Below are 23,105 nucleotides of genomic sequence, written 5' to 3'. Positions count from 1 at the left end.
TGGCCAGAAGTACATCTTAAATTTATTATGGGCCAGTGTTTAGAGAACACCAAGCTATATCATGGCGTTCACCTGTCCACAACCTTTAATAGATTTTGTTTATGGGGAGCACAAGGGCTCACTTTACAGGTGTGATGCAACAGAGATCTAAAGCATTTTTAAACAAAAACAATGTTTATTCTATGAATCTAGATAACATTTTTATAAACACACAGTAAACATCTTATCAACTACCAACACTGATAATCCCCACAGATACAGTATTCTGTAGGTAACCCTTAATGACTTTCCTAACAACATCCATAAGTCAAAAACCCTTTTTAACAAAAACAGTAGATTTGCATTCCTTACAGAAACAGGCATTACTTTGAAATCATCAAGTGATCTGGAGACATTCTTTAGTAGGCAGAGAGAGAAATCATAATACACCTTCTTGAATGCAGCTCCCCAACTGTAAACAAAACCAAGACACAAAACCGCTTCCAGCTCAAAACGAAAGTAAGAGACAGAATCACATTCCAGCTCCACCCACACAATGACATCTTTGCAGCTATTTGATAAACACCCATTTCTTAAAGGGACCCGCACATGAGAGGTTGGAAATATCTACTCGAATTCCATTCCCCATGTCGTCCGCTTCAAATGCTTATTTAATATTCCCTTTTGAACTGTATTTAGTCTCAGCCTCACTATTCATCTCATGTTACACATTCTATTTCCTAATGACACTCCGCGTGAGGTAACATAACTTCCTCTTTTATTCTTCAGTGACAATTCTGAACTTAAGCTTCCTTGGCAACCAATCATCCACGAATGGAAACAATCTTTCACCACTGGCCTAATCAACATTTTCAATCATTTTGGCAACCTCAACAAAATCTTTTCTTTCGCTGAAGCAGAGCAGGTTAAGAGTCTGGACTTTTTCAGCCTCTGTAATCTGCAATTCAGGTTATCATTCTCATGAATCTCCACGGTCTGCTTGTCACATCTCCAATATTCTCCCCAGAATGCGGTGTCCAGTCTGCACAGAATTAGATTGTGATCTAACCAAGGTCTCGTACTAGTTCATCAGTTCCTCACTTCACCTGATTAACTGTGAATGCAGAAATACTGGCAGTGAAAGGTCAGTCTTCTAATTCTCTTCCCTTTGAGAAGAGAATTCCCATTTCAAATCATCTGGACTTTTCTTGCAAGCTCAAGAGGAAATGTGCAAAAAATGAGATATTATGAAGCAATGTTAATAATGAGCCTGATGGGGCAGCACAGTGGCGCAGTGGGTTAGCACTGCTGCCTCACGGCGTTGAGGTCCCAGGTTCGATCCCGGCTCTGGGTCACTGTCCGTGTGGAGTTTGCACATTCTCCCAGTGTTTGCTTGGGTCTCACCCCCACAACCCAAAGATGTGCACGGTAGGTGGATTGGCCAGGCTAAATTGCCCCTTAATTGGAAAAAATGAATTGGGTACTCTAAATTAATATGTTAAAAAAATAATAATGAGCCTGAAAGGATCTTCATATGAATACCACATCTAGGTCAAAATAATTAGGATTAGAATGAATTCACTGGATCTTCCATTGTAAGGAACCCGTACCAGCCTCCCCGAACAGGCATCGGAATGTGGCGACTAGGGGCTTTTCACAGTAACTTCATTTGAAGCCTACTTGTGACAATAAGCAATTTTCATTTCCATTTCACATCTCTGTCCAAATGAAACTGGTAATTCTGTATTTTATTCGCAGAATATGTTGCACAGTCAAAGAGTATGTTTGGCACAAATCCAACAACAATCTTTGTCAGGGCCTTCCACATCCACAATCACCATCACCAACACGGTAGCACAGTGGTCAGCACTGTTGCTTCACAGCACCAGGGACCCAGGTTCCATTCCCAGCTCGGGTCACTGTCTGTGCAGAGTCTGCACGTTCTCCCCGTGTCTGCGTGGATTTCATCCAGCTGCTCCGGTTTCCTCCCACAAGTCCCGAAAGACGTGCTGTTAGGTAATTTGGACATTTCTGAATTCTCCCTCCGTGTACCCGAACAGGCGACTAGGGGGCTTTTCACAGTAACTTCATTGCAGTGTTAATGTAAGCCTCCTTGAGACAATAAAGATTATTATTATTAACGCATCAGATGCATATAAATACCATCATCTCCGAGTCGCATATCATCCTGATGTTCAGCTCTTGTAGTTCCCTCTTTGTCACTGGGTTGAAGCCTTGGAACTCCTTATCCAACAGTGTTACCCCAATGTTGCAGCCATTCCGGGTGATGGCTCACCACCATCTTCTCAAACACAACTGGGGAGGTAACTAAATGCGAGCCTTGCCAGAAAGACGAAGATTTGAGTTGCTGGCTTTCCTGTTGTTTACCATTTCAATTCACCATCATGCCCATCTTTCTGTCCTCAGCCTGCTACAAGGTTTATGGGAAGCCTAATGCAAGCTGGAGGAACAGAACCACATCTTCCACGTAGACACGTTACAGCTGTAATTTCAGACTGTGAACTGTGTCCACCGTTTTGATTTCCCCCTGAGGTGCCAGCCTGTGGCCGCGATCTACCGGCCACACTGCACCCGAAAAGAGCGCGCCTTGCGAGATCAAACGCGATCTCGCGAGATGTCGCGATGGCATGGGATCACTTTGTTGCAAATCTGAACATGAGGCGCACTGTAATATGTGGTTTCCTGAGATAACCATGACTTTGGGATCTATCCCTTTCGCCTCACAGTCCTTGGGTGAGTGTCGATCAATGCTGGTCTCAACAAACGGGAATCAGAAGAAGTGGCACTCATGGGGTCGCCCAGGCAATTGGAGGGTGTTTGCCCTCTGGGCAGTCTGTGACCCTAGTACAGCTGGTGCCACCTGGACACCCTGGAAGTGAGTTGTAGCTTGCGGGGATTTTGGGGGTTCTGGGACCAAATGGCATCCCGATCTCCCGCTGCACTGCGGAGTTCCGGCGAATGGAACTCCTCAGTGCAGAAAACGGGGCTGAGGGTATTCACTGCTGAGGCCCTGGGCGCGATTCTCCACTCCCACGCCAGTTGGGAGAATCGCCTGGGCTGCCAGAATATCCGGGGACGCCGGTCCAACGCCCTCCCGCGATTCTCCCAAGCGGCGGGAACGGCACGGTCGAATTTCGCGGGCCGCAGGCCGGAGAATCGCCGGAGACACCGAAAATGGCGATTCTCCGGCACCCCCGCTTTTCTGAGGCGGGTTCTCCCCGGCGCCGTCCACACCTGGCCGCTGCAGTCGTGAGCGGTGCGTGAACACTGGGGGGGCGGCCTGTGGGGGGGGGGGGGGGGTGAGGGGGGATCCTGCACCGGGCTTTACCTGGAATGTGGGGTGGCCCGCGATCAGTGCCCACCGATCGTCGGGCCGTCCTCTCTGAAGGAGGACCTCCTTCCTTCCGCGGCCCCGCAAGATCCGTCCCCCAGCTTCTTGCGGGGCGTACTTAGAGAGGACGGCAACCACGCATGCGCGGGTTGGCGCCGGCCAACCCGCGCATGACGTCCATTATGCGGCGCCGGCCGCGTCATCTATGCAGCGCCGCTTTTACGCGGACGACAAGGCCTGGCGCGTGTAGATGACGCGGCCCCAATCCTGGCCCATTGTCAGGGCCTGAATGGTCGGGACCGGGGCCGTTACGCGCCGTCGTGAACCTCAACGGCGTTCACGACGGCGCGGCCACTTCGGCGTGGGAGTGGAGCATCCCGCCCCCTGTATCTAACCTGATGGGCGTTAGATAGCGGGGTGTTTCTCGCCGTTGCGAGCACCGGGAAACATGCAGCTAAACACAAGACAAAGGGATAACACAATTGCTTCACAGCTCCAGGGTCCCAGGTTCGATTCCGGCTTGGGTCACTGTCTGTGCGGAGTCTGCACATCCTCCCCGTGTGTGCATGGGTTTTCTCCGGGTGCTCTGGTTTCCTCCCACAGTCCAAAGATGTGCGGGTTAGGTGGATTGGTCATGATAAATTGCCCTTAGTGTCCAAAATTGCCCTTGGTGTTGGGTGGGGTTGCTGGGTTGTGGGGATAGGGTGGAGGTGCTGAACTTGGGTGGGGTGCTCTTTCCATGAGCCGGTGCAGACTCGATGGGCCAGGTGGCCTCCTTCTACACTGTAAATTCTATGATCTATAAACGTGCTCGCTGTGGGGCTCTGATCCCAGTTGGCTAGATCGAGCCCTGTATCTCCTCATGATTTTGCTTTCAGACAGTACTGACCCATTTCAAACTATTAAAACATTCTGCTATTTTGCTTTCTGACAGTGCTTACTACAGTACAAGGCTCTGGCACATGTAGCGTTAATGTGGGGCTGAGTACTGTCCACACACTGATGTAAGAATGTACGTAACTCAGACCCAGGGTATGGTGTTTAGCAGGAACATGTTCAGTTCTAAGCATGGAGACAGCTCCTAGCTTGTACCCTTTACTGTACTAGTGGAAATAATTCTAGCAGTCAATAAAGACTTACAGTTAGCCTACAGGGATTTATTTTGAGACATACTCATCTGTAACCAGCACCCTTCCAACACCTTCTTGAAACGCAAACTTTCACCTTAATACTATCATTGCCACTCCCTTTGTCTTGTGTTCCATGACACCTTTGTCATTTAATCCCCTCCTTCCCTCCAACCTATCCCTGACCATCTATTTTGCTCCACCCACCCACCCCCCTAATTTTTCAACAGCATAAAACCCATCACATTTCTACCTCCCTCCAGCTCTGCAGACGAGTCACACGGAATTTCACAAATCTAACAGGTCTTCATCGTTCCTTTTATCTCACCACTTACAGGTGTTGTCTTGCTTTCACAGAATCTCTTCTGAGGTTTCAGCAGAGCCTCTTCAAAGACCTTTCTATCTTTGGAAGCCCCAGGTAAACTCTTGGATTTGAAAAGGTCACGGAGAAAAATGACTTTGAAAACTCGCTGGGGTCCTTAATGTACCATGGCAGAATCAAAAGCATTATCAAACTAAACCTTGTTGAAAACTGCAAGCGGACAGCCGAGGCACAGTACATAGCTGCAAATTGCAATGTGAACAGAGTGTATCGCAAACAAAGCGGGAATTTGAGGCAGTAAATATTTAAAAGTAGGAATCTATCATTATTAACTGAGTTCAAACTTGCTGAATTAGTTTCAAAGAATAGAAGTGACCGGAAAGTGCTGGAAACATTCAGCAGAATCCCTGGAAAGAAATACGGTTAACAGCTTTGCCCCCTTTCATCAAAACTGGGAAAACGTAGAGATTTAACAGGTTTTGCGAAAGCGGTGAGCAGGATAAGGACAGGAAGAAAGTTTGTGATAGTGAAAATCAGGAGCGATTGAATGACTGTCATAGATTATCATAGAATTTACAGTGCAGAAGGAGGCCATTCAGCCCATCGAGTCTGCACTGGCTCTTTGAAAGAGCACCCTACCCAAGGTCAACACCTCCACCCTATCCCCATAACCCAGTAACCCCACCCAACACTAAGGGCAATTTTGGACACTAAGGGCAATTTATCATGGCCAATCCACCTAACCTGCACATCTTTGGACTGTGGGAGGAAACCGGAGTACCCGGAGAAAACCCACGCACACACGGGGAGGATGTGCAGACTCCGCACAGACAGTGACCCAAGCCGGAATCGAACCTGGGACCCTGGAGCTGTGAAGCAATTGTGCTATCCACAATGCTACCGTGCTGCCCCATGGTCTCCATGGTCTGTCCTCCATGGACTGTCCTCCATGGTCAATAAATGGTGATGGGGTCGGAAAAGAAACAAATAAAAGATGTACCTCGAGAAGATGTGCTGCGAACGCGTGGCATGGTAGCACAGTGGTTAGCACTGTTGCTTCACATCACCAGGGTCCCACGGTCCATTCCCGGCTTGGGTCATTGTCTGTGCTGAGTCTGCGCGTTCTCCCCGTGTCTGCGTTGGTTTCCTCCGGGTGCTCCGGTTTCCTCCCACAAGTCCCGAAAGACATGCTTGTTAGGTGAATTGGACATTCTGAATATTCCCTCTGTGTACCCGAACAGGCGCGGGAGTGTGGCGACTAGGGACTTTTCACAGTAACTTCATTGCAGTGTGAATGTAAGCCTACTTGTGACAATAAAGATTATTATTGTAATTGAAAAAAATATGAAACAGGCAAAGGACACAAAACAGAAGAGAGATTATGCCCTGAAATTATTGGTCTGAAATGTTGAGCCCAGAGGCTGTTAAGTACCTAACAGAAAGATGGAGGTGCTGTTTCTCAAGCTTATGTTGAACCTCCTTGGATATTTTCTCTACCCCTTGCCAGTGTGGACTGTTACCTGAGCCACATGCAAATTGCCATAGAGACAGCCTTTAAAATCATGGTTGAAAGTGGAGTAGGAAGCAGAGTTTTCAATTTATGAGGAACAAGCGCCATACTTAGGAAAGAAGAGGGCTATTCCATTGGGACGGACTCCACTTGAACCGATTGGGACCAATGGCCGAGCAAATCGAATAATGACATTGGCAGATAAAACTTTAATAAAGGGCAGGGATGGTTCGGGTAAACAGTAAATTTCTAAGTCTGAAGAGTAACGTCCAGTCTGCACCACAGCATCTTGGATAGAAACATGCAGAGTGCATCAGGAAGGGACAGAGAGCTTAATAAGATAATAGACTACGGCAACATCTAAAGAAAAATAGACAAAAGTGAGAATTAAATGTATCATATCGAAATATGTACCAGCCTCCCCGAACAGGTGCCGGAATGTGGCAACTAGGGGCTTTTCACAGTAACTTCATTGAAGCCTACTTGTGACAATAAGCGATTTTTTAAATTCAAAAGAATGAATTCACAGCAAAAGGAGAGATAAACGAGTTCGATCTAGTCGAGTCATTTTCAAACTCAGGGTAGCGACCCGTGGATGGGTCACGAGCAGATGTTGGGAGGGTCGCGGGGCCACGTGTTATGACGCTGTCGATCGCAGTTAGAGGTGGACAATGGCATGACCGGCTTTTTAAAATACCGACCACGACCGGCTTTCAGAATGTAGTGCGCAGGCCCGGAGACCAGCGGGCCACAACGCCTCCTCCTGACATCACGGGCAGCACGGTAGCATAGTGGTTAGCACAATTGCTTCACAGCTCCAGGGTCCCAGGTTCGATTCCGGCTTGGGTCACTGTCTGTGCGGAGTCTGCACGTTCTCCCCGTGTGTGCGTGGGTTTCCTCCGGGTGCTCCGGTTTCCTCCCACAGTCCAAAGATGTGCAGGTTAGGTGGATTGGCCGTGCTAAATTGCCCTTAGTGTCCAAAATTGCCCTTAGTGTTGGGTGGGGTTACTGGGTCATGGGGATAGGGTGGAGGTGTGAGCTTGGTAGGGTGCTCTTTCAAAGAGCCGGTGCAGACTCGATGGGCCGAATGGCCTCCTTCTGCACTGTAAAGTCTATGATAATCTATGATCAGCGCACTGACCCAGGAACAGATTTTTAAAAATAGCTGGAGTCTTCCTGCCTGAAGCGGCGGCAGTAGAGAGCACATCACGCACCCCGTACACTGACATCATGTATTCTGGATGCGCGAGAGCGATTCCTCAATTTTGCAGCTGCCAGCAGTGCTGGTGTGAACTCCAGGGCCTCTGGTCAACAAATCATTAAGAAGCTGAAAACAGGAACATGGAAGCATAAAGGTGAATACTTGAGGTGTGGGTTATTAATTGTTCCCCTGCAAATCATGATTCAATGTTCATGTGTGTTATATGCAGGGAAGCACTGGCAAATGAAAGTTTAAAACCCTCAAATGTTCAAAAACATTTGAAAACTAAGCATGGCGAGTTCAAGGACAAACGCTATTTTTTTCAACGGATACGGTGAGATCTTAAATCATTAGCTGAAGTCATTGTAGAAAATGTAACATTGAATAACAAAGCAAGTAGGATCGTGAGGACCAAGCAGGCTCACCTGTCACATTAAAGGTAAGTGAAAATGGGGGGTCGCGAATTTCAAGGGGTGTGGGTCACGAAGATCAGCCCCATGGGTCAAGAATGTCGGCCGGCCTGGGTCCCAAAGGATGGCCAGTTGGTAAAAAGGGGCCCCGGGCAAAAAAGTTTGAAAAACACTGATCTAGGAAGCAGACAGTTGCAGGGTGACAGTATTTGGGAACTAATATTCCAGGGTATGTAAAAGAGATGCAAAATGGAAAAGTAGGTGAGGGACAGCCCTAATAATAAGGAATAAGATAAAGGTAGTGGGGAGAAAGGACCTTAGCGCAGAAAATCAGATGCAAAATCTGCTGAGTTGAGATAAAGACTAACAAAGACGTCACTGGTGGGGCAATTATTAAGACCCTGACCGTATTCATGCATTGGACAGAATATCAACCAGGAAATTAGAGAAGCATGTGACATGAGTACTGCAATGATACTATGCAACTTTAATCTTAATAAAGACTGGGCAAACAAAATTGGCAAAAGTAGTTTAGAGGACAGGATCATGGAACGCATTTGAGCCAGTTTTCTAGAGCAGTCATTTTCAATGTCAGGGTCGCAACCCACGGTGGGTCATGGGCAGGTGTCAGGAGGGTAGCAGAGCCATCCATGGCGGCATTCCCGAACACAGGAATTATTGTGCAACGGCCGCAGTAGCCAGTTGTGACCGGCTTTCAGAATGCAGCCTGCTCATCAGTGAGCATGGCCGGAGCCCAGAGAGAAACACTGCCTCCTCCTGACATCAGCGCGCTGACCCAGAAGATTTTCTTTTAATTCAATGCAGTCTTCCTACCTGAAGTGACGGCAGAGAGCAGGTCACATGCCCCGAACACTGATGTCACGTGCTCTGGGCGCGATTGAGATTCCTCCATCAACTAAGGAATAAGCTATTTTAGTTCTAGTATTGTGTAATGTAATTAGTAAATTTATAGTCAAGAATCCTGTAGGGAAGAGCGATCATAATGACAGAAGTTTGCAGTAAGTTTGAGAATGATGTGGTTAAGTCAACACTAGGGGCTTACATTTTTTTAAAAAAGCCAATTATGGAGGTATTGGAATGAATGGCACGTGGTACAGCCATGACTAAGTAGAGAAAATAGGAATTCTATTAGATCGAAGAAAAGCTTGCAATGGTGCCAGAAAGAGTAGCAAGCCTGAGGATTTGGAGGTTTTTAAAATCAACAAGATATGGATTTAACAAAAAAGGGAAAAATCAGAATGAGCAAACCAGCAAGAAGTATAACAACAGATTGTAAGAGCTTTTACAAGTTATGTGAAAGGAAATGTGATCGCCTTGGAGGCAGCTATACTATCATGGGGAATAAGAAAATAGTAAAACTGTTAAGTAAATATTTTATATCACAGTCGAGGATACAAAGAACATCCCAGAAATTGCGGGGAACTAATTAGTGTCAGGAACTTTAAGGAATATCAGTGAAGAAAAAGTACTACTGAAATAATTGGGCTGAAAGCTAACAAATCTCCTGGTTTGAACCCAAAGGTTTTATTTCTTTAAATAAATGTAGAGTTCGCAATTCTTTTTTTTCCAATTCAGGGGCAATTTAGCGTGGCCAATTCACCTACCCTGCACATCTTATTGGGTTGTGGGGGTGGAACCCACACAGACACGAGGAGAATGTGCAAACTCCACATGAACAGTGACCCGGAGCCAGGATCAAACCCGGGTCCTCGGTGCCGTGAGGCAGCAGTGCTAGCCACTGCGCCACCATGCCGCCCAACCATAAGGTTTTAACAGGATTGGTTGCATGATAATTGTTTTGATCCTCCAGTAACTATCATGCATTGGACTAAGTCCATCATTTTTCAGACATACCGGAATGTTATCTACAGGGGACGATACTGTGGAGTTCCATCTCCCAACACAACACTCGAATGATCTCCATTCTTGTACTGAAGTCCCCGGTAAACCTACTCTGTATCCTCGCATCCCTTCCTTGATCACCTTCCTCCCTTTTGAGTGCTGCCCAGGGGGGTACACAACAGCCCCTCTGTAGCTTGACCAGCCTTTTGCCAAAGTTTTGCATGACTGTCTTGTTTTTCTAAAAATGTAATGTCCCTCTGGAAGTCAAGACACGGTGACATGGCTGCTTTAACGGCTTGCCCTGCCACATCCACGGGTTTGTAAATATGCACCGCCAGATATCTGCTCTTACATCCTCCTCAAATATTGCAACCCCAAAGTGAATTGCAAACCTCACAGATAAAAGCAAATTACTGCGGATGCTGGAATCTGAAACAAAAACAGAAAATGCTGGACAATCTCAGCAGGTCTGACAGCATCTGTGGAGAGAGAAGGGAGCTAACATTTCAAGCCTGGATAACTCTTTGTCCTCTTTGGACTCTTTGGACAAGGAGTCATTCAGACCTGAAACGTTCTCCCTCCACAGATGCTGTCAGACCTGCTGAGATTGTCCAGCATTTTCTGTTTTTGCATCACTTCACACTCACCTGCTTTAACCAGGATGTACCACCAGCCTGCCCATTTCACTAGTCTGTCTATGGCCTTCTGAAATCAATTTCTATCCTTCTCACTCAGTATTTTTGATGTTCAAGTATTGGTCAAAATATTGACCTCTGGGGTACCCCACTGCATCTTCCTCCAGTTAGAAAAACCACTACTCTTTGGCTCTTACTGACTTTTAATAACATCTTACATCCGTTTAATAACATGTGCCTCTATTTTATGAATAGGTAATTATTATCAAATCAAATGCCTTTTCGAAGTCCATATACACAAAACCTACTGCATTCCCTTTAACAACCACCCTTACTTCAGACGGTAGCCTGGTGGTCATGTCGACAGAGGAACCCAGGATGTGGGTCCAATTCCCACTATGGCAGCTGGTGGAATGTGAATCCAGTTAATAAATCTGGAATTGAAAGCTCGTCTCAGTAATGGTGATCGTGAAACTATCATTGATAGTTTTTTTTCTAAAACCCATCTGGTTCACTAATGTCTCTTTAAGGAAGGAAATCTGCCATCCTTATCCGGTCTGGCCTACATGAGACTCCAGACCCACAGCAATGTGGGTGACTCCTAACAGCCTCAAAATGGCCTCACAAGCCACTCAGTTCAAGGACAATTAGGGATGGGCAACAGATTCTAGTCTTGTCAGTGGCGCCCGCATCCCGAGAAAGAATAGAGAAAATAAATCAATCAGGCTCATTGTACACGATTAACAAATCTGTGTTGGATGTTCTCCATGCTCCTGCAAGTGTGAATTAATCTTGTCTTTGACAATAGTCTTGCGACAGCAATTTCCCGTCACTGATATTAGCGTGATTGGCCTGTAATTACCAGGATTATCCTGCTCCCCAATGTTTTGAACAATTTTGTAACATTTGCATGCTGGGGTTTCTTTTTCCAACAGATTTGCCTGATTAGTCCTTTCATTCTTAGCCAAAGGCTGACACTTGTTTTGTGACCTTTTCAAGGTTTTCACACGTTGTCCCCAAACTGTGCCACATTTTGTTAATCATTAGCATATCTTGAAATATTCCCGGCATATCATTTTCCACTCTTACCTTTCACGTGTACCTTGTAATCATCAAAAATTGGGAGCAATGTCACATGTTCTACCCGAGTCCATCCAATATATGCTTTTATCACCTCGATCTATACAGTGTGTATATAAGCCTTGGGATCCTCAGTTAAAGAAATCCAAATGTTTTGGCCATGTGCTGTATTTATATCTACAGCACAAATATCCACAGTTTGTGACGGTGAAATTAAGTGAGAAATTCCACTCCATGGGACCAGCAGGAAGACCAGGATAGAAAATAGAACATTCCCATTGGTACAGCAGGGAATCCGCTTTTAGCCACTGTCGTTCTGATGCAGGACGCACTCTGGAGCTTGGGGTCAATTTCAGATTGTCAAACATTACTCAGTCTCTAACCAATGCTGTAACCAGAGTGTAGCCCACTGGCTCAACATCGGCACACCCACGCCACAAGAAGCTTTTGCAATTCGCAGATTTGTACACAAGAGTATTGTTAAGTCCCAGTAGAGTCAAGGGATCTACAACTTTGGGCTGGGGATTGATCCAGGAACGATTCGGAGGGACAGCAGTCACCAAGGAACCAATTAAGCCTACAAGAGAAGCTTCCTGTCACGTGATTCACTCAATAAGGATTTTCTGCAATCTCAGGAGAAAGATCTTCCAGTCAGTCAGAGGCCATCCAGAGCACACCATGTTCTCAAATCAGGTGCAACTACAATATTGCTTCAAAAACTGCCATTAGCTTTGATCAGCAGGGGTGGTGTTAAGGAGACCAAAATAAGGTTGGCTAAGCATCTGGGGTGAGGCTGCGAGCTGTTGTGGCAGACACATTCGCTATGGAAAAGGCACAGAGAGAGGCAAGAAAGGAGCACCAAAATGCTTGGAAGCAGCAGGTGCAGAGTACAATTTCAAAAAGAAATCCCCGAGGTTGTTAGCCCCGCAGTACAAAGGAGCCCATGTCTGCACAACAGCAGTCGGCCGGCACACAGACTAGAGAGCGGACACAGTGCTTTACAGCAACAGCCCTGAACTAGAGACTGGACTTAGACTCCAAAGTATAATAACACATGGTTTGTAATATTAAGTGGGTCTGAGTACACAGATCAAAGATGACGTAGCATACCCACATCCATAATCTGCTACAATGAGAAGTAAATTAAAAATGTCAAGAAAGCAAGGCATCCAACCTGAAAATCCCTCTTATACTTGGTTGCGTTGAAGGAAAACTCCAATTAACTAGTTGTTACATTGAGCCAAGAGGGATTGACAAGACCTACAGGTACAGAAGTGGGCTAGTCTAAACCTGCAACTAAGGTCCCAAAAGGTGTTCGGCTATATTACTTGTGAACTGGTGTGGAAGGATGTACTGTGAAGTTAATTGCACTGTGGCAGAGGCAGCAACCTTCAACCTTCAGGTAATCCAGACCCAGTTCCACATGAGGGGTAAGTTTGAGAGGTGGAACTTTGTTTTTTATTCATTCATGGGACGTGGATGTGGCAGGTTGTGCCAGCATTTATTGCCCATCCCTAATTGCCCTTGAGCGGACAGTTAAGAGTCAACCACATTGCTGTGGGTCTGGAGTCACATGTAGGCCAGACCGGGTAAGGACAACAGATTTCCTTCCCTAAAGGAAATTAGTGAACCAGATGTTTTTTTTTTACGACAATCGACAATGGTTTCATTAGACGTTTAATATCAGATTTTTATTGAATTCAAATTTCACCATCTGCAGTGGCGGGATTTGAACCTGGGTCCCCGGAGCATTACTCCGGGTGTCTGGTTTGCTAGTTCAGTGATAATGCCACTACGCCACCACCTCCCCAGAGGGATTCCTCAGTTTCCTGCCAAAGCTTCCGAAGATTGGAAGGAACCCCAGAGAAACAGGAGTGGCAATGGACACCGATCTGTCTCAGCAGATGAGGGATTGCACCCGGGGCTAGGCCACTTCCATCTTGAACACTGTCTGTTGTGGCTGATTTGGGAGTGGCCGACCCTCCCGCAGCTGAATTGTGCTGCTTAAGGTCGACTGATCTTTTGGCTCTCCGCCATTTCTTTTGTCATCTGCTATTTCCGTGACTTTCCTGGTTGCTTACCTCCAAGCACTCCGGTTAGCAGCAAGGACTTGCCATGGATCAACTCTGATCCCAGTTAACTGGAGGTTCCAGATGACCTCGTATCACAAACGGAGGTGACCTGTTGGTCTTGTGCCAATAGCACCAAGAGCAAGCTCGTCATCGAGCACATGTTTGGGAATGCAGCATCATCCAGTTGGTAACCATAACCCAGCCCAGGGAGAAACTCAACCAATAGTCATTTCTAAATGATGAGGCAGGTGTGTACACCACAACAACCTTCACAACCAGTTGTAAAGGAGAGGTTTATTAACTCCATGCCCCCCCCCACATCCCAAATGAACCAGTCCTCTGTACAAATTATGTAAGCACAAAAGCCAGAAACCATGGTGCATGGGGTGGTACAATGGTGAGCACTGCTGCCTCACAGCACCAGGGACCTGGGTTCAATTCCGACCTTGGGTGATATCTGTGTGGAGTATGTATGTTCTCTCCGTGTCTGCATGGGTTTTCTCCGGGTGCTCCGGTTTCCTCCCACAATCCTAAAATGTGCAGGTTAGATGGGTTGGCCATGACGGTTAGGTAGGGTTACGAGGAGTGGGCCTAGGTAGAATGCTCTTTCAGAGGGTCGGTGCTGACTCGATGGGCCAAATGCCCTCCTTCTGCACTGTAGTTATTCTATGAAGGCATTTAAAATCTTAAAGATGCAATTGATTGATTTTCCGACCGTCAGAGCAGGGAACATAGGGCGGCACGGAAGCACAGTGGTTAGTACTGTTGCTTCACAGCACCAGGGTCCCAGGTTTGATTCCCGGCTTGGGTCACTGTCTATGCGGAGTCTGCACATTCTCCCCGTGTCTGTGTGGGTTTCCTCCGGGTGCTCCGGTTTCCTCCCACAAGTCCCAAAAGAAGTGTATGTTAGGTGAATTGGACATTCTGAATTCACCCTAGTGTGACGACTAGGGGATTTTCGCTGTAACTTCATTGCAGTGTTAATGTAAGCGGACTTGTGACAATAATAAAGATTATCATTCTGTTCTATAATTCTATAGATTTTCAGAAGTGATTGTCAACTGCAAACTCCATCGGTTTACCTGCAGATTAAAGCTGATTCAAAGCCAGCATTAATTCCCTGTGCTCAATCTTCATAGTATTTACAGTGCAGGAGGAGGCCATTCGGCCCATCGAGTCTGCACCGGCTCTTGGAAAGAGCACCCTACCCAAGGTCAACACCTACACCCTATCCCCATAACCCAGTAACCCCACCCAACACTAAGGGCAATTTTGGACACTAAGGGCAATTTATCACAGCCAATCCACCTAACCTGCACATCTTTGGACTGTGGGAGGAAACCGGAGCACTCGGAGGAAATCCACGCACACACGGGGAGGATGCGCAGACTCCGCACAGACAGTGACCCAAGCCGGAATCGAACCTGGGACCCTGGAGCTGTGAAGCAATTGTGCTATCCACAATGCTACCGTGCTGCCCCGGTAATCTTAAATCGACTTGCCCGATATTGCAGAGTGGGGATGTGGTAGTCATGGGGAGTGATCATGTGGATTATTATTTAAATGATAAAATATTAAAATATGCTGCTGTGCGGAGGGACCTGGGTGTCCTAGTGCATGAGTTGCAAAAATTTGGTTTACAGGTGCTACAGGTGATTATGAAGGCAAATGGAGTTTTGTCCTTCATTGCTAGAGGGATGGAGTTTAAGACTAGGGAAGTTATGCTGCAATTGTATACGGTGTTAGTGAGGCCACACCTGGAGTATTGTGTTCAGTTTTGGTCTCCTTACCTGAGAAAGGACGTACTGGTGCTGGAGGGTGTGCAGAGGAGATTCCCTTAGTTAATCCCAGAGTTGAGAGGGTTGGATTAAGGGGAGAGGTTGAGTAGACTGGGACTGTACTCATTGGAGTTTAGAAGGATGCGGGGGGGGGGGGATCTTATAGAAACATATAAAATTATGAAGGGAATAGATAGGATAGATGCGAGCAGGTTGTTTCCACTGGTGGGTGAAAGCAGAACTAGGGGGCATAGCCTCAAAATAAGGGGAAGTAGATTTAGGACTGAGCTTAGGAGGAACTTCTTCACCCAAAGGGTTGTGAATCTATGGAATTCCCTGCCCAGTGAAGCAGTAGAGTCTCCTTCATTAAATGTTTTCAAGCTAAAGATAGATAGTTGAGGCACAATCAATTTGACTGGAGACGGAGTTGAATCCAAACTGAGGCTTTATTAGTGTCAGATGTGTAGCCTCCCACAGCAGCTGGCGAAATGGCTGCGAGCTGGAGGCCACGCATATTTATACCCCGCCTCCTGGGCAGAGCTAGCATGCAGGTGGCCACAGGTGAACCTGTAGTGCAGGTTCTATCGTACAACCTCTAATATCAGAACACAGTGGTTTACCACATTCACCCCCTGTTAAAATTGAGTCCGGCGGGGGTGGTGGACAACTATATGCAATTAGAAATTTTAATATTTACAGAATCGCAAAAATAAATGTCTCTTGGCATCCGGCGGGCTGGTCAGAGGTTCAGCCGGTCCGGTGCTTTGATGGTCCTTTGAGATTGGCGAAGTGGTGACGGCGATGTTGGCGCTGTCGTGGTCGAAGTTGACTCCGGGAGCATGCCGAAATCCTCTTCATCGATGGGCGTGGGCAGGGGGAGGACGGACGTTCCTAGGGGGGGTGATGGGAGCGGCGGGGGAGGGGAGGGTGGCGTCGGGGGTGACGGGTGTGGTGTGGGGGTGGAACCTGCTAGTGCCAGGTCCCTGAGGGAGACGGTATCCTGGCGGCCGTCGGGAAACGCCAACGGATCTGCCTTGTGGAGCCGCACATGTTTACGGAGAAGCACGGTTCCTGGAGCTGTAAGCCAAGTTGGGAACGATACCCCGGATGTGGACTTCTTGAGGAAGGCAAAAAGACGTTCATGCGGTGTACTGTTAGTGGCCGTGCAGAGTAACGAGCGAATGGAATGTAGTGCATCAGTGCGGACCTCTTGCCAGCGGGAGGCCGGGAGATTCCTGGACCGCAGGGCCAGCTGGACGGCCCTCCATACCGTCCCATTCTCCCGTTCCACCTCTCCGTTTCCCCGGGGGTTGTAGCTTGTCGTTCTGCTGGTGGCGATACCCCTGCTGAGCAGGAACTGACATAGCTCATCATTCATGAATGAGGATCCCTTGTCACTGTGGATGTAGGCGGGGAAGCCGAACAGAGTGAAGATAGAATTAAGGGCTTTAATGACGGTGGTAGACGTCATGTCGGGGCATGGGATGGCGAAGGGAAAACGGGAGTATTCATCGATCACACTGAGGAAATATGTGTGTCGATCGGAGGAGGGGAGGGGCCCTTTGAAATCCATGCTGAGGCGTTCAAAGGGGCGGGAGGCCTTCACCAGGCGCGCGCGGTCCAGCCGGTAGAAGTGCGGTTTGCACTCCGCACAGACCCGGCAGTCCTTGGTGATCGTCCTTACTTCCTCGACGGAGTAGGGCAAATTTTGTGCCTTAATGAAATGGTACAACCGAGTGACTCCTGGGTGACAAAGGCTGTCGTGCAGGGTCCGGAGTCAGTCTTCCTGTGCGCTGGCACATGTACCTCGGGATAGGGCGTCTGGGGGCTCGTTGAGTTTGCTAGGGCGATACTTAATCTTGTAATTATAGGTGGAGAGCTCGATTCTCCACCTCAAGATTTTATCATTTTTGATCTTGCCCCGCTGTGTGTTGTTGAACATGAAGGCTACCGACCGTTGGTCAGTGAGGAGAGTAAATCTCCCGCTGACCAGGTAATGCCTCCAATGTTGCACAGCTTCAACGATAGTCTGGGCCTCTTTTTTGACGGGTGAGTGCCGAATTTCTGAGGCATGGAGGGTGCGGGAAAAGAATGCCACGGGCCTGCCTGCCTGATTGAGGGTGGCGGCAAGGGCGACGTCTGATGCGTCGCTTTCTACTTGGAAAGGAAATGTTTCATCCACAGCGTGCATTCCAGCTTCGGCAATATCAGCTCTGATCCGGGCGAAGGCCTGTTGGGCCTCGGCCGACGGGGGAAAGTGAGTGGACTGTATGAGTGGGCGGGCCTTGTCCGTATAGATTGGGACCCACTGAGCGTAATATGAGAAGAACCCCAGGCAACGTTTGAGGGCCTTGGGGCAGTGGGGGAGGTGGAGCTCCATGAGGGGGTGCATGCGGTCGGGATGGGGCCGTTCTCGACCACGTAGCCGAGGATGGCTAACCGGTTTGTGCGGAACACACACTTCTCCTTGTTATATGTGAGGTTGAGGAGAGTGGCGGTGGAGAGAAATTTAGCACGGTTGGCGTCGTGGTCCTGCTGGTCATGGCCGCAGATGGTCACATTGTCTAGGTACGGAAATGTGGACCGCAAACCGTACCGGTCAACCATTAGGTCCATCTCCCTTCGGAAGACCGAAACCCCATTGGTGACGCCGATGGGAACCCTAAGGAAGTGATATAGCCGGCCGTCTGCCTCGAAGGCGGTGTATGGACGGTCCGATTTACGGATGGGGAGCTGGTGGTAAGCGGATTTCAGGTCCACCGTTGAGAAAACCCGGTACTGTGCAATCTGGTTAACCATGTCAGATATGCGTGGGAGAGGGTACACGTCGAGGTGCGTGTACCTGTTGATGGCCCGACTGTAGTCCACGACCATTCGGTTTTTCTCCCCAGATTTAATCACTACCACTTGAGCTCTCCAGGGTCTGTTGCTGGCCTCGATGATGCCTTCCTGAAGCAACCGCTGGACCTCGGACCTGATGAAGGCCTTCTCCTGGGTGCTGTACCGTCTGCTGCTGGTGGCGACGGGTTTGCAATCTGGAGTTAGATTGGCAAAGAGGGAAGGAGGATCGACCTTTAGGGTCGCGAGGCTATACACAGTGAGGGGTGGTAAGGGTCCGCCGAATTTAAGGGTCATGCTCTGGAGGTTGCACTGGAAGTCCAGGCCGAGGATAAGTGTAGCGCAGAGGTTAGGGAGGACGTAGAGGCGAAAGCCGTGGAACTCTACGCCTTGGACTGTGAGCGTGACCGTGCTGTACCCCCGGATCGCTACGCGATGGGATCCGGAGGCCAGGGAGATACTTTGATTGGTAGGGTGTACCTTAAGGGAGCAGCGCCTTACCGTATTTGGGTGTACAAAGCTCTCGGTGCTCCCGGAGTCCAGTAGGCAGGAGGTCACATGGCCGTTGACTTTCACGCTGGTGGATGCGTTGGTCAGGTTATGTGGTCGAGACTGGTCGATTGCCATGGAGGCGGGCCGTGGTTGATCGTCGGGTAGTGAGGCGGCCATTGAGTTGAGGTCCTGGAACGCCGTTGGTGTCCATGCGCTGCGGGGTGGACAAGATGGTGGCGCCCGGAGATCCTGCGGGTTACAAAATGGCGGCGCCCATGGAACGCACGTTGCGGAGGTGGAGCAAGATGGCGGCACCCATGAAACGCACGTGTTGCGCGGAGGAGAAGATGGCGGTGCCCATTGGTCGCACATGGCCTGGGGAGGAGGGGAGGATGGCGGCGCCCATTGTCCGTGACCGGGATTGGGGGTGGGCGCGACCGCGGCTGCTGAGCGGGCCTGGCACACCGCAGCGAAGTGGCCCTTCTTCCCGCAGGCCTTACAAAGGGCAGCGCAGACGGACAGTGTTGGTGGGGGTGTTTTTGCTGGCCGCAAAAGTAGCATCGGGGCCCCCCCCGGGGATCGCAGGCTGGCGCGTAGCGCAGGCGCATTGGGTGGGTAGCTCCCCGCTGGGACGGCTGCGTGTGGGGCCCATGAAGCGTAGGAGGAGTGGGCCACGCGGTTGGGGACCTAGGACTGGACATTGCGCAGGGCGACCGTCATGAAAAGCGCTAGTGTTTTAGTCTCTGCGAGGTCGTGCCTGGCCCCTTCTAGGAGCTGCTGCCTGATAATATCGGACCCAGTCACAAAAGCGTCCCGCATAAGGAGATCTGAGTGCTCCTTAGCTGTAACGTCCTGGCAGTCACAGTCCCGAACTAGTGGGATCAGGGCCCTCCAGAAGTCCTCGATTGACTCACCAGGTAGTTGAGCACGAGTTGCAAGCGCGTGCCTGGCGAAGAGCGTGTCCGTCTTCTGTTCATAATTTTCTTTGAGTCGAGTCATGGCATCAGCATAATTGGGCGCATCCTGGATTAGCGGGAAGACTTTGGAGGTGAGTCTGGAGTACAATATCTGGATCGTCTGAGCCTCTGGAACAGGGGTCGGCGCCGTGTTGATATACGCTTCAAAACAAGTTAGCCAGTGCTGGAAGTCCTTTCTGGCGTCGCTTGAGTGTGGGTCGAGCTGCAGCCGATCTGGTTTAATACGGAGTACGGAGGTCCATTTTCTGAATCTGATACTAATAAATCGAGGCACGATGAATTTGACTGGAGACGAAGTTGAATCCAAACTGAGGCTTTATTAGTATCAGATGTGTGGCCTCCCACAGCAGCTGGCGAAATGGCTGCGAGCTGGAGGCCACACATATTTATATCCCACCTCCTGGGCGGAGCTAGCATGCAGGGGCCCAGGTGAACCTGTAGTGCAGGTTCTACCGTACAACCTCTAATATCAGAACACAGTGGTTTACCACAATAGTTTTTTGAGGAATAAAAGGTTATGGTGGTCAGGCGAGAAAATGCTGAGTCCACAAAAGATCAGCCATGATCTCATTGAATGGCAGAGTAGGCTTGAGGGACCAGATGGCCTACTCCTGCTCCTAGTTCTTATGTTCTTATTTGGAATTCCAGCCTAGGTTCTATGTAATCAGATGGTTATAGGTCCAAGCCCCAAGTCAGACAACTTTGGTGCGAGAAGAGTGTGTCAGAGCACACTGCAGACATCCAGCAGGTTAGGTGTGCCCAATGGAATTGGAGTGTTTGTCCCGCCTCACCTCTCCTCCACATCGTAGCCTCAATTAGAAGACTATCAGGGCTCTAGACTCCAGATACCATGTTAACATTTAGCAGGATACTTACGGCCAGTAGGATCAAAATGGTGACAGCACCTCTGCTTTACATCCAGCAAGACTTCCTGTTAAGAAGATGTGAGTCAATTTAATAACAAATCCACATAAAAAAAGGGTCCTTTTATGGAGACAATTACATTAAACGAGCATCCAGCTAATTAAACAGAAGGTGACAACCATTCCAATTCATAGCATTTTAGAAATCCAATGATGTGCAGGAAGTATTTGATAAATGTTCAAATGTCAAAACAGAAGAAATGGAAAGTGAGTCTATCGGGTTATAAAGGATTTATTCAGCAACGGAAATCAAAAATTAACAGGATTTGTGACCACCTACATGGAACTAGGTTGTAGAACTAATATGACGTGTGCTATTTTTCAATAGGATTTAGATCCAGAACATCAATAAGAGCAGAAAATCAAAACCGAGCCATTGCTTATAAAACAGGAAGATAACTACTGCACTATATTCACTTTCAATAGCTGTGCATGTTATTAGTCACGTTCAGCACAAGAAGTAACATCTAGCTGTTCAGACTGAATTGCGAATGTTGTCCTCATATTGAAATGGAGTTGACATCACTCGGCTAAAACTTAGAGCAGTCATATCCCATTTCGTACGAGACTAAACAGTCAGCTCCTAATATGGCAGAGCTGATCATTCATAGTGTCATGTAAGAGTGCCTTTAAGAAATGGATCTGTAAGCAATGTACCTTTATGAAAACAGTGATGTCAGAGAGTGGGTGGGGCTGGGCTTTAGGTCAGCCATTTTGCAGGTTTTTAGTTTCAGTCTAAAAAGCAGTTTGAAAAGTGCCTGGCTGGTTTTGCTGAGAGCAGCTAAAAAGTGCCTGGCTGGTTTTACAAGGTGCTGGAGCTGAAATCAACCAAGCTAATATACCTCTGCCATTCTACAGAAAATATATATATCCTTTAACCTGATGTGATACTGTTTAAAGGTGTTAAGTCTCTTGGAAGTTTGAAGGAACATTTTAAAGAATTATTTACTGTTGCAATATTTTCTGAGTTATCTTTGAAGTAAGGGGTGTTAAGAGATCCAATGTTTATTCAAGATGTTAAGTTGAGTTCATGGAATAAAAGTGTTTTGTGTTTAAAAACCCACGTGTCCATAATTGTAATCCCACACCTAGGGAAAAGCCCTGTGCTCGGAAAAGGAACAAATCCATTAAAGGGAGAGGTTGGTTGAACTCCATGATGCATTTTGGGGTTCTGAAAACGCCTCGTCCATAACAATAGAATCATAGAATTTACAGTGCAGAAGAACACCATTCGGCCCATCGGGTCTGCACTGGCTCTTGGAAAGAGCATCATTCTCAGAGGGAACGATGACAGGCCCTCCCAGTGGAATCTCAAGTCACGGCAGAAGTGGTAGATTGAGATATGTCAGTGAGATATTGAGCTCACCCTTCACCATTTTGTTACAACACCTTCTTACAGCTACAGTTGGGTTAGTTGTCACCTCAGCTCCAGCAATTAGCAGTCCGTGCGACAGTCCGTAAAAGATACCCAGCAGGTCTGCTATCACCTCGCACAGCAGAACACAACACAATGGCAAGACTGCACCCTGGCTCAGTTTCATTTGCAGATAAAATGCCTGAAATTAAAAAGATCAACTTGGAACCATGTGGAAACTGGGCTGAGGTTCTCTATTTTAAAAAGTTTGGACTTCTTTTATCATACTCTTCAAGCCCCGGGTGGGTACGTTGCTCTGTACAGCCCCAATTTGTGTGGCATTATTATGATGCCGGACCAGACCCCAAGATTTGCTTGGATCCCGAAAGAAACCCCAATATTTTTTTTAAAGCTGTGAGGAAAGGATACTTCACTCCAGGAGTGACTCCACACACAAATAGGGATATGGAATATTAAAACAATAGCTTATATTTAACATTTAAATAATTCTTATCAATAACATGAAACACTAATCCCTAACTGGTACATCCTTTATCTCCAATCAAGCAAAATCCATCACAGGTCAAAACCCACTTTTAAATAAAGTTAGCAAACCCAGGAGTACTTGTGAGCCTCTGGATAAAGGATTCCTTTCAAAGGCTGCTTAGAGAGAGAAAGAGAGAGAGACATTTGCTTCAGTCAGGAAACAGCCTGCAGATTATTGTTTGTGTCAGATCACTGTTCAACCTGACAGCCTTGTGCAGAAGCTGCTGTTCTGTTCACAGCCAAATGTAAACTGATTAAATTCAGAACCTGACTGCTTAAGCTCTGGCTCCTCTCATCAATTACATCATCTCTATGCACGAACAGGGCTATGACCATCTTACTCAGGCTAACCACAACCCTTCCATTAGCTAAACGCCAGGGAAACTTCTTTCTATAAACAAAATTCCATTCGCTCTATTTAAGTAAACAATATACTTGGTTGGAATGATGATCTTACTTTTTTTTAAATAAATATTTTATTGAAAATTTTTGGTCAACCAACACAGTACATTGTGCATCCTTTACACAATATTATAACAACACAAATAACAATGACCTATTTTATAAACAAAAAATGAATAAATAATAAATAACAAAAATGAAAACTAACCCTAATTGGCAACTGCCTTATCACAAGTAACACTCT

General features: G+C 47.6%; 1 protein-coding gene across 6 annotated transcripts in view; it reads right to left on the bottom strand.

The window, feature by feature from the left end:
* The window catches only part of LOC140396152 (contactin-1-like), a 1,065,645-nt gene that overhangs the window by 972,901 nt on the left and 69,639 nt on the right, over positions 1 to 23,105 (bottom strand). For 2 of the 6 annotated variants that reach the window (XM_072484363.1, XM_072484362.1), the window contains exon 2: positions 20,513 to 20,567. The exons of the other annotated variants lie outside the window; for them this stretch is intronic. The gene's annotated coding sequence lies outside the window, so the exon portion shown is untranslated. The remainder of the gene's footprint in view (positions 1 to 20,512; positions 20,568 to 23,105) is intronic. 6 annotated transcript variants of the gene reach the window in all.

This window comes from Scyliorhinus torazame, chromosome 19 (genome assembly GCF_047496885.1).
Source record: "Scyliorhinus torazame isolate Kashiwa2021f chromosome 19, sScyTor2.1, whole genome shotgun sequence".
Classification (NCBI taxonomy): Eukaryota; Metazoa; Chordata; class Chondrichthyes; order Carcharhiniformes; family Scyliorhinidae; genus Scyliorhinus; species Scyliorhinus torazame.
Note: the sequence above shows the minus strand (reverse complement) of the source record. Positions and strands in the feature narration are given on the sequence as shown.